Below are 9,474 nucleotides of genomic sequence, written 5' to 3' on the forward strand. Positions count from 1 at the left end.
TCTCTGATGTACTCCCTGAATCATGCTAATAAAACACATGATGCCCTTAGCTGGATGTGCAGATGTACTCCCTGAATCATGCTAATAAAACACAAGCTCTTAGCAGGATGTGTAGATGTACTCCCTGTGCTGCCGTGTTCCTGCACCCTCAGCCAGCATCAATATTTGCTCTACGGAACTTTCTGGAGTGATTGGAAAGGCGTTCCAGCTTTCTGAGCAGCTATTCAATTAAAGGCCTTCGTTCCCCGTGCCCTTGATTTATCCACTTATTTGAGAAGAGAGAAGAGAGAAAATATCACACTCATAAATTACCGGGTACGGCCAACCTCTGCTTCAGTCAGCTGTAGCTCTGCACTGCAAGCCTCCGCTGCCGTAACGGCTCTTCAACGGACATTTTCCATTAGACTGAAAAGCCCTCGCTCGGTGCACAGCTGTACTGTGGCGACAGATAGAGGCCCAGCCTGTTGATGGACTCTGCTACTTGTCGAAACTATATTGTTGGTGTAAATGTCATCGGTATTCTAAAGTCGGGGCTCCCCGAGGAGAGATCCTTGGTCACCAAGAGACCAATTTGCCTCAAATACTGGTTTGTAAAATGTGAAATCATATGGCAGCCAGTGCTTGTAGCAAGAGTCTGTTGAAGCCAATAGTCAAACGGTTTCTTAGAGAGGCAGTCCGTTCAATCTACAAGTACTGTTTTTAAGTTAAAGTGCTGTGCTGTGAAGGATTTCATTGCACCACTTTCAGTGTCATTACTATAAATCATGAAATTGCCATGACATATTTGAATACATCCTTTTAACTATGCAAATGGACATACTTCTTCTCAGTATGTGCAATCACTAAATCCATGTGTATATCTTCCAGTTTGATTTGTCTTCCTGTCATCCTGACGGGCAGGGGTTTTTATCCATCCTCTCCTCCATTCCGATGAGGCGGTTATCTCCAGACGGACGGACGTTGCCTCAGAACTCTGGGTGAAGTGTCTCGGCTGAGAAGGTGACATCTGGAAGCAGGCCGGAGGGGAGCAGTGAGGAGGACACCAGTGATGTGGGGTCACAGGGGTCATTTCATTTGCACATTCTAATTTACATGCGGAAGGACCTGATTAGGCTACTCCCCCGTCTGAGTGCGGGTCCAGGTCCAGCCCTTCCATCTCCTGCTCCCGTGCCGGCCCTCACACTGATTCCATGCCTGGCATAATCACAGCCTTGGGTGGTGTGTGTAAACACAGGACTCTGCGTGGTGCACTCATTTCCTCTCCCCGGGCCTGTCCGTCATCTCTGCTTCATCTAACCTCCGTAATTGCGGGGTTGGTATTTTGCCTCCCGCTGAAAAAAAAACGACGCACGCTTTTGCTCACGAACTGTGAGCGGCAACAAGACAGTGATTCCAACGAAGCAATCTATTATCTCAGATCATCACCACTCCCATGCTCTGAGACGGGGGCTGGCTCCCTGTCATTTCTGGGTGGCTGGCTTGAGTTCGCAGTAATGAGACGAGCTGCATTGAGTCATCATCGAGTGCACATGTTTAATAAATCATGACCTGGAGTTTCAGCAAGGAGAACCGGTTCCTGGAGAGGACAATGCCTCCTCTGCTTATATATATTCTACATTGAAGCGTCGCCATAACTGATGATTATATCTACTGTATACCGCCAAATGACGAAATGTTAACTTACAAAACCTTTTCTGCAGTGGAGGTCCAGGTTGACATGGAGACCTGCATTGAAGCACATGTTTTGTTTCTCCATCCATCCTCTCCATTTGGTGATGGGTTATGGGTGGGGTAGGGGGCTCCAGTCCATTTAAGTCTCTGCCCTCAGATACCAACAACAGCCCCCTTTCACATCCAGGGCTGGAGAATACTGTTTAGGTAACTCCATTATGGGTCAAGATGTTATAATAAAATGGGTTAAATTCACATGACAATACAGTAAAAGAGGCGATAGATTAAAATAGATAAATCAAGACAGCAACAACACATCAATAAAAACTCCAATCGATGGTGTGTTTTTCAGCTCAGAGCTTAACCTTTCAGCAATTTTGCGCAGCTAGTGGCCATTTTATTTCAGATATGTTTTTGTAACCATATTAAAACTATAATCAGCAGCTTCACACATTCACATAACCTAGGTATTTAATCAGCAGCTTCACACATTCACATAACCTAGGTGTTTTAAGTCAGTCAGCTTCACACATTCACTATTACCTTGGTGTTTAATAGCCAGCTTGCACACATTCAACATAACCTTTGGTATTTAATCAGCAGCTTTCAAAATTCACATACCTTTGGTATTTATCAGCAGCTTCACACATTCACATAACCTAGGTATTTAATCAGCAGCTTCACACATTCACATAACCTAGATATTTGAACAGAAACAGCAGCTTCACACATGCACATAACCTAGATATTTGAACAGAAACAGCAGCTTCACACATTCACATAACCATAGGTATTTGAACAGAACAGAACAGTGCCTTGCCCACCCCTGCCCACAGATATATTATTAAACAAAATAGAAATATAAAATTTCTAAAATGCCATAAAAATGAACAAGCAAATGAAGAAAGACTTGATCAGATCCTTGTTACAGTGACTGTAACTGACCCATAAACCCAGCAGATGTCACTGGTTGTGGTTCACACAAAAGGTGCTATATTAAAGCCCTGAGCTTCCTCATCCTCCTCCTGCCCTCCTCATTTTGCATTGTCTCACATCCTTTATATTCCATGAACAGCATGATTTGGTTTAAAAAAATAGTTGACTCTCACTTTTTTTCCATCTGTTTGTGAATTACTGTTAAATTTGGATGAATATCTCCAGTCAGTGCCATCTTTCACTTCTGCCCTTTTAAAAAGCCAAACATACGAGAGGGGGTAAGGACAGTTTTATCCATACATACGAGAGGGGGTAAGGACAGTTTAATCCATACATACGAGAGGGGGTAAGGACAGTTTAATCCATACATACGAGAGGGGGTAAGGACAGTTTAATCCATACATACGAGAGGGGGTAAGGACAGTTTAATCCATACATACGAGAGGGGTAAGGACAGTTTAATCCATACATACGAGAGGGGGTAAGGACAGTTTAATCCATACATACGACAGGGGGTAAGGACAGTTTAATCCATACAATACGACAGGGGGTAAGCAGGTTTAATCCATACATACCGACAAGGGGGTAAGGACCAGTTTAATCCATACATACGACAGGGGGTAAGGACAGTTTAATCCATACATACGAGAGGTGGGGTAAGGACAGTTTATCCATACATACGAGAGGGGGTAAGGACAGTTAATCCATACATACGAGAGGGGGTAAGGAACAGTTTTAATCCATACATACGAGAGGGGTAAGGACAGTTTTAATCCATACATACGAGAGGGGTAAGGACAGTTTAATCCAAACATACGAGAGGGGGTAAGGACAGTTTTAATCCATACATACGAGAGGGGGTAAGGACAGTTTTAAATCCATACATACGAGAGGGGTAAGGACAGTTTTAATCCATACATACGAGAGGGGGTAAGGACAGTTTAATCCATACATACGACAGGGGGTAAGGACAGTTTAATCCATACAGTGGAGTCTAAAACATGTAGATTCAGAAGGCACCCCTCTTGTGCAAAACACCTACTTTGCTATTTTTGTCACTGTTGTGAAAGACAAAAGATCTATATGAGCCAAGGGGTTCGGCCTCTAAGTTAATACAAACACAATTATACTTAAAAATACTTTAAAAATCAAATAGAGTGTTTGTGTTGTGAGCCGGAATCCATATAAAATGGTGTCAGTTTCGAGCAGCATTCAGCATTGACCTGGTGAATGGTTCTGCATGATCTCGAGTCTCACATAAATATGACTGGATGGGCTAGTCTTTCTGCCGTCCTGGCTCCCTGCAAACAACAGCAACAACAACACATCACTGTCGTTTTAGTGAGAGTCCCTCTGATGTCGTCCTGGCCTGCCATGCCAAGGTATGAGCCCGCCGTCTCCCTGCAGGGGCTGTGCCGCGCGCGTGTCTCTGTCTGTCACATCCAGCCAGGCAGCCGTCTCATCAGCGCCGAGCTCCTCTCTGGGTCCAGTCCCTGGGGAGTGGCGCTCCTCTCTCCTGGCGTCGGCACTCCCACCAGCCACCTGTCTCTAACCATTGGGGTTGTGCTCACCGTGAGGTTGTTTGTCCTTCGTTTAGAACATGCTTCAGAATGGGTCCCCATGACAGATAGTCCAATGCCTTCTTAATGGTTTACTTGTAAGCTCCAGAAACAGTGCTTAACATCCCGCGAGTGTCCATGCTGTTCTTGTTTCAAGCTTTAAAATCTTTCACTGTCACCCTTTGTGGTGAAATGACCACATGCTTGCTGAGGCTTCTAACATGTTGGTGCACTTTGAGGTTGACCTTCATTTCTCATTCAGTCCTGCCGCTTGTCAACACACACCCTCCGTGCCATTTGGCCCTGGGAGAAGCATCCCTTCTTCCTCCTGAAGCGCTGGTGTTGGCCTTCACTGGGTGTGGTTCTCCAGATGTTCCCGTTTTAGCCAGGCTTGCTTAGGGGAGGGAAATGTTACCAACAGATGTTCTGTTCCGCCAGAAAGAAATGAAATCAAAAATAGAAAAGCATTTGACAATGCCATCTGGTCAGATAAGTGTTTATTCTTTTGCCCACTACTCTCTCGCACATTAAAATCCAACCAGACAACAGCTGCTTATCAACACAGAATGCATAATGAGCTGAGATGTGGCGCTTTTTCTATTCTTAAACTGTGTGAACAGATTCTCAAGCATGCTATGTTGGTGTCTGGCCGGGCCTGTTTGGAAGACTGGTGTTGGGAGTGCATTCCCCCTGATTTTCCCCCTTGTTTAAGAATAAAACGAACCTTTTCTTTCGCATGCTTTTAGCTTCCACTCCATACTATAGATTTCCACAGTAACTAACACACAGTGAAGGGTTTAGGGCTGAAGGGCTTGAATTGGGATGTCACTGCAAAGACATGTTGGATCCATTCGTCTCCAAAGGTCTTGGTTCAACACTGCAAAGAAATCCATCAGTGCCCTCAGTACCACATCAGTCACCCTCACTTGAGTAAATAAAAGTTCATTTATATGGTTTAACCCCTCTCTCTCTATCTTTGTGTCTCATAGTTTAACCCCTCTCTATCTCTCTTTCTGTCTCAGATAGTTTAACCCCTCTCTCTCTCTTTCTGTCTCATAGTTTAACCTCTCTCTCTCTCTTTCTGTCTCAGATAGTTTAACCCCTCTCTCTCTCTTTCTGTCTCATAGTTTAACCTCTCTCTCTCTCTTTCTGTCTCAGATAGTTTAACCCCTCTCTCTCTCTTTCTGTCTCAGATAGTTTAACCTCTCTCTCTCTCTCTTTCTGTCTCAGATAGTTTAACCCCTCTCTCTCTCTTTCTGTCTCATAGTTTAACCTCTCTCTCTATCTTTCTGTCTCAGATAGTTTAACCTCTCTCTCTCTTTCTCTGTCTCAGATAGTTTAACCCCTCTCTCTCTCTCTCTCTTTCTGTCTCAGATAGTTTAACCCCTCTCTCTCTCTCTTTGTGTCTCATAGTTTAGCCTCTCTCTCTCTCTTTCTGTCTCAGATAGTTTAACCCCTCTCTCTCTCTCTTTGTGTCTCATAGTTTAGCCTCTCTCTCTCTCTCTCTTTCTGTCTCAGATAGTTTAACCTCTCTCTCTTTCTCTTTCTGTCTCAGATAGTTTAACCCCTCTCTCTCTCTCTCTCTTTCTGTCTCAGATAGTTTAACCCCTCTCTCTCTCTTTCTGTCTCAGATAGTTTAACCCCTCTCTCTCTCTTTCTGTCTCAGATAGTTTAACCTCTCTCTCTATCTTTCTGTCAGATAGTTTAACCCCTCTATCTTTCTGTCTCCGAAAGGCTCCCTCAGCAAATGCAGACATTCTGATTGGGCCACTGCTGGTCTGTGGGAGCGGGCCACCAGACGCCACCAGACGCCACCTCTCTCAGTGGAATGCTGGAGGCATGGTTGAAGGGGGTCGCTATCAGCTAACGCCCCTGATACAGTGAGGAGTCTGAGACGGCATGGCTGAGAGCTCTCAGGACTGGAATGGTGTCCTCTGACAAAGAGCAGAGCTCTCTCAGATGCCAGTGTTTTAGGTGGCCAGGCAACCAGTGATCCTCATTCATGGAACACGGTGTACCGCAGGACGATGCCGAGCCTTTGAGCTGTCATGGCTGCTGAGTTGAATTCATTTGTGAACAAGTTTTTAAAGAGGAATGATGACATTATTATTAGCGCTAACATATTCAAAACATATCTTCACTTGCACGACGAAAACATCAGTACTTGTTTTCCCGTTCCGTGCCTCAACTGTATTTGACATGGCCCAGTTGCCTGAGAAATTCCCCAAGACCAGCGCTGCATTTTAGCCACAGCAACCAGGACTGAAAGAGCGATCAATAAAGCTCTTAGCTGCATGGTTTCCTGCAAAAACACAAATCAATGCCCTTCATCATGTATGCAAGTATTTAAAGTCAAACTCTTTTTAGCAATATTTAGACAATTATTTGTTGTATGAAGTATTATTGCCTGTCAAACATAGGTAAAGATGTCACTAAAATGATATTATATTATATTATATGTGTTTAATGCATTTCATAAAAACATGTTATTGTAGCACTGTATTTCACTTCACATATATTCATCAAATTCAGCATGGGGATGACCCTTTTGAGGAGCTTCTACAAGCCCTGACAATAACCCAAAGAGTTGTGAGGACGAGTGAGGGTCCACTCAGACACGGGCCATTCTTGTGTTGACCCCCTCGTGTTCCTCCCAGCCGGTGTGTCCCCTCTAAGCCTGGGAAGCCAAACGCAGAGCACCCGGGCCAGCTTAGCCTGCCTCTCCCTCACCTTTTCCCAGGGCCAGCGGCTGAGCCCCGCGCTCCCGGAGCAGAGAAGCAGAGGCGCAGAGGCTGTCCCGAGGCCAAAGTGCTGACCACTTCCCGGGGAGGCCAGGGATCTCACTGATCAAATTATCGAATGCTGAGTGAGCGGGTGTCGACTGGGTGCGATATCCAGCAGCCAGAGCCGCAGCCGTAGCCGCCGAGTGAACGAGCGAGCGAACGAGCGAGCGAGCGAGCCGCTCTCAGGGAAACAGAATAATAAAGCAGAGGCACTCACATCCACAACACAGCTCCCCGACCTTCACTCTTCTGCTCACATCTCCCAGAGAGTCCAGGGGTTATGCAGCGGGAGCCTATGAGAACGCTTGCACACTGCAACCATGGCTCTGTGAATAAAACATAAAGAAACACATGAATATATTACTCTGTTTAAACAGTGAGCCACTGGATTGTATATTGTGCACTTTTTTTTTGTGGTAGAAAGGGTCCACAGAGAACTACCTCTGGGCATTGCCTTGGAATGGGCGAATTAGCATTACAGACAAGAGGTACATTCAGGTTTATTTTGAGAATCGTACAACAGTGTCAAATTGCATGTTCAAATTAAGCAGCAAAATATCAGTAAAATATAAATGTTCAAGTATATTTCTACATAATTTAAAACTATTGAAATGTATGAGTTACAGAAATGCATAACATTACTATTTCAGTACAGAACAATTTAAAATGGATTCTATTGTGACTCGTCATGAGTTATTCCTTAACGGTTTTGCCATCCACCAGCTACCTTGACTGACCAATGTCCCATTAGTCATAAGAAAACCGAAATCTACAAGTATACGGCCTTGAAGTAGCTGATTTAAATAAAAAATGTAACAAACATTGTAAAGACATTTCATGCAGTGTCAGTCATGTTTACTAGAAGAAGCATTTCAAGCATTTGATATTTTATTTGATGTGCTGCACAAAGACCTTATTAGTAGATTAGTCACTTGAACAATATTGATGTTATTTTCTCTGCTACTCTTTAAAGGAAACACTTGGTCAGACCCACATTCTTTGGTACAGTGTGAGGAAACAAGAACAATAGAATTAGAGAATAGAATAGAAATAGAGGATCCACTATCTGCTGTGCTTGTCTATATTATATCATGTATTATTATTATATATTACATCTAAATGTACCGCAAAATTATTTCAGCTGGTATTTTTTTTATTAGCCTACACACGAACATACATTCATAAACAGATGAATGTGAACATGAATGATTAGCCTACACATGAACATACATTCATAAACAGATTAATGCGAACATGAATGTTTTCAAGGTTTAAAAAAAAATAGGCCTAGGTAGTTCATCCACCTTTTCTCAATCAGTGTGAATTTTTTTGTAAAGTTGTGGAGGCTAAACTCTATATTGAATAATTAAAATATCAGATAGGTTTTCCTGAGCTTTTTCTGTGCGTCTGTGAGTTCAATAAACAACTATTTCTAACTCCAAAAGTACGAGTGAGTGCCAAGTGAAGAAGAAGAGTTTAAACAGAAATATAAAAGGCAAACCCAACATGCAACAGCTCCTATTCTCTATCAGAACTTATTCCATGAGCTTGAAAAAAAAGAAATCAATGCGTGTGTGGGGAAATGTGTACATACATGCAGGAAAAATCGATGGGCAAAATGATAAACACAGCAGCCGGGGAGCAGAGAAATGCCCCTCTCTCCAGGAAAACTGGCAGAAGACGAAACACAGACGGAGGCTGTTGGGTAATGGCTGGTAAACACAGAAGAATAAAGTAGACTGGATGCGTGTATGTATGGTCTGAAAAGCACACCCAGAATCTGAAAGGAGAAAGATCAGGGTTCCAAATACTTTAGGTAGTGAAGCGTTTCCGCCCCAACAAACGGATCACAAGATTAAACCACCGCGCAGAGAACTGGTGTCCAAGGAGACGGTAACATCAGCATGCCCCTAATCCTCTGGTAATGGGGGTTATCAAAGCCACAGGCAGAAAAATACCCAGCCCCTCTCAGCTGAATTCCATTTGCATAACACAACGCCTCCCCAACAATGTGGATTATGGTCTTGTTGGTTTAGGCTCTCCTCGGGTCTCGTGTGAGTGTGGCCGCTTTCACACAGAAAAGCACCTAAACGTCAGTGTGCTTGTTGGTTTTTTTGTCTTTTTATGGGACGACAGTGTTCCTTTAGCAACTTAGTGGGAAAAGGAGAGATTCCATGACTTTTTTTTAAACATGGCCCTGATTCAGTGCCACTGATGTGTGCTGGCTGAGTGTGTTGGAAGCTCGAGAGGGACTTCAACAGAAAGCTGTTCAGTGTCCCCACTTCGGTTGGTTCAAAGTGCAGTGGTGTCATCAGCAATTGTACCAAAAAATACCCATCAGACAGAGAGATACACCTCACTGATGAGAGGTCTTTTGCAATCGAATCATTTGGAATTGCATTAAATGCCAAGTCCTATTTATTAAGGATCACCACAAAATCATCTTTTTAAGAGATGTACTATTGTACAAGAGTCTGTGTAATGGATGCACCTATGTCATTTAAGTCAAATGGATCTCTATCAAA

General features: G+C 43.6%; 1 long non-coding RNA gene across 1 annotated transcript; it reads right to left on the reverse strand.

Moving 5' to 3' along the window:
• Window positions 1-4,555: 4,555 nt before the first annotated feature.
• LOC122133299 lies at window positions 4,556-8,887 on the reverse strand. Its single transcript, XR_006152677.1, has 3 exons — window positions 8,544-8,887; window positions 7,167-7,275; window positions 4,556-4,592 (listed from the first exon to the last, which is right to left on the reverse strand). It is a non-coding gene; the product is annotated as an uncharacterized LOC122133299 (long non-coding RNA).
• Window positions 8,888-9,474: the final 587 nt, after the last annotated feature.

Source organism: Clupea harengus, chromosome 11, assembly GCF_900700415.2.
Source record: "Clupea harengus chromosome 11, Ch_v2.0.2, whole genome shotgun sequence".
NCBI lineage: Eukaryota > Metazoa > Chordata > Actinopteri > Clupeiformes > Clupeidae > Clupea > Clupea harengus.